Below are 6000 nucleotides of genomic sequence, written 5' to 3'. Positions count from 1 at the left end.
TAAGGGTTCCCACGGATGCTGAAAACATTGTATGTGAAAATACATCCGGAAATACAGTCGGAAAGGAATAGATTTTAAAAATAGGGCTATTAAGATGGAATGAAAATGAAGCAATGACCTTGAGATATATGTGATTAGGGCTACTGTTGGTGCTGGGGGCCATTTAAAACCATTTTGGTAAAGGGGACAGGGCTTGCTTGCTGTCACAATCACTATTCCACATTGGCTCTATTAAGGAATTAGGTTGGGCACAGTGCCTTATGCCTGTAACCACAGCCAATTGGAAGGCAAACGTAGAGGGGTCACTGTCTAGGGTTATAGCCAAGTAAAAGGTGAGAGAAGGGGCCAAAGCTGGGGTGCAAGTGGTAGAACACTTTCTTGCCTAGCAACTTGAGGCTTTTGAGTTCAAACCTCATTATCCCCGCCCCCTCCCCCAAAGAAAACCCAAACAAAAAACAATTTTTTAAAAAAAGAAAATGTAACATCATTTTGTTTTACCTATGAGTAAGTTTCTAAAGTTCTCACTCCTTTTGGTAAGGAGCATGGTGAATTGGATTTCTCCCCTCCCCAGTGTTTCCGGAGGTAGCCAGTGTGCTTCACACTTCACAGCTTTGTATTCTGTCCTCGGGTGCCCACGGCCGCCTGGTAAGCGGGGTCCTGGCTTTCTTACCCCCCTCTGTCTGCCCGTTTGGCTGCGGGCTCCCCAGCAGCCGGGATGCACGGCTCAGATGCACTGCTGGGCGAGTCTGTCCGCCGCGGGCTGACCGGGGAGAGCCGCCCCGGGTTCCCGGGCTGTCACCTGTGAGAAGGGCGGACCCACGGCCACCTGGGCCAAAACGTTCTCTTCGGGATCGTCTGTGGATCCTAAGGACCAGGGCCCTTCGTGAAAGCGCTTGTGACCTTGGGAGTTGGTGCCAAAGCTAAGGGGAGGAGGTCAGACTTTAAAGAAAAAAAGAAATCGTCTTGTAGTAGGTTCTAGGCCCAGGGCGTCCTGCAGACGGCGACTTCAGATGTCAAGTTCAGTGTCTTTTCCCACCCTCCTTTGTGCCCTCCCTTCTCCTAGTCACAACTCTCCAGAAGGGCGCTGGCAGCCCGCAGCCCCGCAGCCCCGCAGCCCCGCAGCCCTGCGGCTGGGCAGGGCACTTTGCACGGCTCCCCGAAGGCGAGGATAGCGGGGGGTGGGGGGGAACTCCCGCACCCGCCGCCAGCTGTCACCTCCACGCCCCCGCGCCACCCCGAGCCTTCCCGAGGCTTTCGGTCACTTCTGCATGGATGATGAGATCCAGAGTCCAGAAACCGCCCACCTCCTCCACCTCCCCCCCCCCGCAAAAGGACCCGCCAGCGACCTGCCCAGCAGAGAAAAGCAATGCCGTTCCGGTCCCACGCTCCGAGTCGGCCAGCCCGACCTGGGCCCACGTGCGGGCGCCGCTGCCCCCGCGCCCGGCCCGCGGGTCCGGTCCCCGCCCGCCGCCCGCTCCGGCTCCGGCCTCTCCCCGCCTCCCGCCCGCGGCCCGCACGGCCCCGCCCCCTCTCGAGCTGCCGCGGCCGCCATTGGCGCGTGCCGGGCAGTGGCAGGCGCTCATTGGTCAGGCGGGAAGTCACTCAGCCAGCGCATTCCGCCGCCCGCAGGCTTGCGGGGAAACTTCCTTATTATTGTGACGCCGAAAACCGAGAAACCCCGCGCGCGGCCGGAGGGGCTGTGACAGCCGGAACCCCACGCTGAGGTTCGAAGGCCGCCGAGGTGCGCGGGCCCGGGGCCGGGTTCCAGGGGGGGAGGCGGCGCGGAGCTGCGGCGCTGCGGCCGCCGCGTTCCGCCCTGCGCGGCTGTCGGCGCACGGCTCCCCGAGGGGCGATGCGGGGCGGAGACCCGGGGCCGGGGCGCGGGCGGCGGGGTTCCCCTCGGGGCTCGTGCACATCCCACTGGCCTCCATGTCGGGGAGCCCCGCGGCGGGGACGGGCTTGGCAAGGCGGGCACCCGGGAGCGCCCCCGCGGCGACGGCGCCGCCCGCTGCCCGGGAAAGACTGCGGCGCTTCTAGTCCAAAGGACGCCTCTCCCCGCTCCCCTCCCCTGCTCCAATTTAAATTTGGGGCGTCGGCGACCAGCTTGCAGTGCAGGGGCGCGGGCGCCTTGCGTGCGCGCCGGGAGCTGGCGAGGCCTTGGCGTTCTGGAGGGGAAGGCGGCGGCGCCGGGAGTTTGCGCCGCGGACGCGGGGCACCGCGACCGCGATGACAGCGCGGGTGGGGGCGGTGGCGCGGGGTGGGGCGGGGCCTGGTTGGAGTTGGGCGTGGCCAAGGCGCCAGCCGGGCGTGGCCTGGCGTGCGGGGGCGGGGTCATGGCGACAGCGGGGCGGGGCCTGGTGTGGGACCGGGCCTGAACGGGCGGGGCGGGGCGCACACGTGTGCGCGGGGGCGTGGCGAGCGCTGGGTCCCCGGTGGGCGCGTGCCCAGGACCTGCGGGGCTCTCCCGGACGCGAGCCCCTGCGCCCGCGGGGCTGGGGTGCTGGGGTTGCAGCGCGGGCTCCAGGGGACCCCCTCGAGCTCGGCTGTGTCTGGTCACATTTTCCTTTAGATTCCCAGTCGGCCCGGGGAGGACCTCCCGTAAATCCGTCCCCGGCCTCAGCTGCACACCCGGGAGTGCTTCGGGAAAGACTATTCCAAGCGCCCTCTTCCATTTTCATGTGCCTTCTGGCTCTTTCCACAAATAGGCAGCTATTTCTAGAGCCTTTCATTGCATGATTTGATAACATGAAGTGAGCTGATTTTTTAACTCTACACTGGGAAGAAAGAAAAGTGAAGTAAAATAAGGTTTAACAGCCTGTGCCAGTGGGCAGATGACTGCGAAACTCACGTTTTCTGTCTTTGCCTCCTCCTTGGAGAAAGAGGGAGCGGTATTATAAAGCTGAACTGCAAAATGCATGAATTACATACTCTGAATCATTGAAGCGCCCTAGGAACCCTCTGGAAAGGCATCATGCAGGAATCAAGGTTAAAAACCCAACATTTTACTTGTTCATTGAGCAGTCAGGATTCAGTTTTGTTAAAAAAAAAGCAACAAACTAGCAAGAATTCCATACTATTCAAAATGGCTCCATGGAAGCCACGTTTTATTCTAAGGAACAAATTTAAAATTCTTACAATGCCCGTGACCAATTTAAAGCACTTTATGCACAATGGAAGGTGTATCCATACTGGAGAAACAAGCTAATTCTGCACCAGTTTCAGAAAGGAGAAGGCCATATTCTCCAAAGCGAATAGGATTTTCTACATTCTAAAAGCTGGCAGGACTTTTTTTTTTCTGATATTTCTTCTGGGTGCCTGGAGGTATATCTCTGCGTTTTCTTGTTTTGCATGAAAAAGGAGGTGGTAAGGAACAGAAATGGAGGAGAAAGTCTTCATAACATTTGTGGCCAAAATAAAACCAAAACCAAACCAAACACACACACACACACACACACACACACACACACCTAAGAAGAATGATATGAAAAAATAAAAATTGAATTATTTTGCAAAAACTTCTCTATCTGACCAAAATGGAAGATTTATAAATAATGCTAGTTTTTACTACCCCTTCCAAAGGGCAGGAATTTTTTTTAGGTGGTATAACTGTAGTTCAAGGTTATCATAACTTAGAGGTGTCAGGCTTAGATTAGAACTCGTTTTATTTTCATACACTTGCATTTCTCCCTCATAGCATGAAATCCCTTTGCACTGTTCTTTTTCTTTACTTATTTTGTTAGCATGTATTAGTTGCTCAAGGGGAGTTCATTGTGACATTTCCACGTGTGCATGCCATGATTTCCATCAAGTTTAGCTCCTCCATCACTCTGCATGGTCCTTGCCTAGGTCCATAACAGCGTTGTTTTTCTGTGCAGCTGTTCAGGTGAGGAGGAAGTCCTGGCTTCTGTCCCTGTGCCAGCCGTGTGATCTGTGGTGAGTTTCTTCATTTCTCCGAACCACAGATTTCTCCAGTTGTAAGTGCAGATGCTATCTCACTTCACAGAATTGATAAAAGGCTTTAAACAAACAAGATCGTGGCTCTGCCTAAAGAGGGACCTTAACCAACCTTCATGTCTTTTTCCTGCTTCTAGGTAGTGTAGAGAACCGGGTGAGCCCAGGAGGTAGGACCAGGCTGAGGTCTTTGTTCCAAATAGTGCCGCCTTTGAGGGCCAAAGCTCTCTGTCCACTCCCCCAACTCCTTTTCATTCTCTTGCCTAGAAATTCTCTTGCCTAGAGGTTGGATGAAGTGGACTGTTTTGGCATCTTTAATAAGAGTCCTTTGATGACAACTCTTTTACAGCATTCAGGAATAACGCTTGGTGGTGGCCGGGGTGGGTTTCTGTGTGTCTGCACTGGTTTTGTGGTAAGTCAGGGTGAACATGGAGGAAAGTTGGCCCAATTCTGTTGAGATTTCTTCACTCACCCCCCCCGGGCTATGGCTAACCCCAGGTTCTTGTGGCTTATAAATACTCTCAGTGATTTGACTCACACGACCTCATCTACAGCATAAACTTTCAAAATTGGAGAAAGGGTGTGGCCTTTGTGGTTTGACTTCCTTTGGTTTGAAAGTACAATGTAAAGTTTAAGAACCTACTCCTTTAAAAAAATTTATTTTTAATTTTGGGTGCTGGTCCTGGGGCTTGATCTCAGGCCTAGGTGCTGTCCCTGAACTTTTGTGTTGTCCATTTAAACCACAGCTCCACTTCTGGCTTTTTTTGGTGATCAATTAAAGATAAATGTCTCATGGACTTTCTGGCTGGCTTTGCACCATGGTCCTCAGATCTCGCCCTCCTGAATAGCTAGGATTACAGGAGTGAGCCACTGGCCCCTAGCTCAAGAGCCTACCTTTGGGCATGAGGTGGAGGAGATTTGAATCTGCCTTTGACTTAGTAAGTTTCCATTTCGGCTACTTATTTACATGTTCTTGGGCAAGTGATATAATCTTACTAATCTTGAGGGTTCTAAAGCAGTGATGCCAATTTTCACTCCCACCAGTTGGGTATAATAAGAGTTCTGGCTGTTCTATATCCTTGACTTATCATAGGGTAAATTAAATAATGTAAAGTCTGTAGCACAGATCCATGGCAGGCTTACAGTCACAGCAAATAATACTCCCTGTTTTGTTCAGAAACTGTTTATCAAGCTGGGCACTGGTAGCTCACGCCTAATATTCTCCATACTTGGGAGGCTGAGATTGGAAGATCTTGGTTCAAGGGTTGCTGGGCACACAGCTGAAACCCCTTCTCAACCAGTAGCTCTGTGTGTGTGTGTGTGTGTGTGTGTGTGTGTGTGTGTGTGTGTGTGTGAGAGAGAGAGAGAGAGAGAGAGAGAGAGAGACAGAGACAGAGAGAGAGAGACTGAGAGAGAGAGAGATGTTTGAAGGTGTAGGTCAGAGTGCCTGCCTAGTAAGCACATGACTTTAAACCAACGTGCCACCATAGAAAGAAAGGAAAGCCATATTTGAGCCCCTGCTCTGGGTCAGATACTAGATTGTCGAGATAGACAAACAAGCAGGGAAGGCTCAGCCCTTCCAGGGGCTTGTAGAATTCCCCGCCGTCAGTGTTCTGGCAGGTGCTGGCTGGCCGAGTGACCCCCGCCCAGCCCAGCCCAGCTGCGCCTGTGATTCACGCGGTAATGATAGCTGCATTTGTCAAAGGCATCAACCTTTAGATCTGCTAAATCGTGGCCGGGGAGAGGGCATTTCAGAAGGGAGGAGATAACGCTGCTGTAGTGGGTTGCTTTGGTATCTCAGGTTGGGGTTCAGCTCACTGGGGACCTCCCAGGCCTCTCTCTGCTCCTGGGCTTGGCTGAGAACCAGAGATGCAAAGATGAGAAGAAGCCCAGGGAACGGAGACTGGGAAAGCTTCCTCAACAACACTTTTTATTCTGCTTTCCTTTATAATTTCACCAGCTAGCATCCATCTCCAAACAAAATGTCACGTTGTGTGTCAACTTGGTCAGCATGCATCTTGCTCTGAATTCTGGGACTCAAAACTGTGT

The 6000-nt window shown here is 53.4% G+C and overlaps 1 protein-coding gene across 5 annotated transcripts in view; it reads left to right on the top strand.

The window, feature by feature from the left end:
• Positions 1 to 1596: 1596 nt before the first annotated feature.
• The window catches only part of Herc3 (HECT and RLD domain containing E3 ubiquitin protein ligase 3), a 79851-nt gene continuing 75447 nt past the window's right edge, over positions 1597 to 6000 (top strand). For 3 of the 5 annotated variants that reach the window (XM_048333831.1, XM_048333834.1, XM_048333835.1), the window contains exons 1-2: positions 1627 to 1724; positions 3876 to 3933. The gene's annotated coding sequence lies outside the window, so the exon portion shown is untranslated. Of the gene's footprint in view, positions 1742 to 3875; positions 3934 to 6000 lie in introns of all 5 variants that reach the window. The other 2 variants (XM_048333832.1, XM_048333833.1) reach the window with 2 other exon arrangements.

The sequence above is a fragment of the Perognathus longimembris genome, chromosome 24, assembly GCF_023159225.1.
Source record: "Perognathus longimembris pacificus isolate PPM17 chromosome 24, ASM2315922v1, whole genome shotgun sequence".
Classification (NCBI taxonomy): domain Eukaryota; kingdom Metazoa; phylum Chordata; class Mammalia; order Rodentia; family Heteromyidae; genus Perognathus; species Perognathus longimembris.
This window is presented reverse-complemented; position numbering and strand designations above follow the sequence as displayed.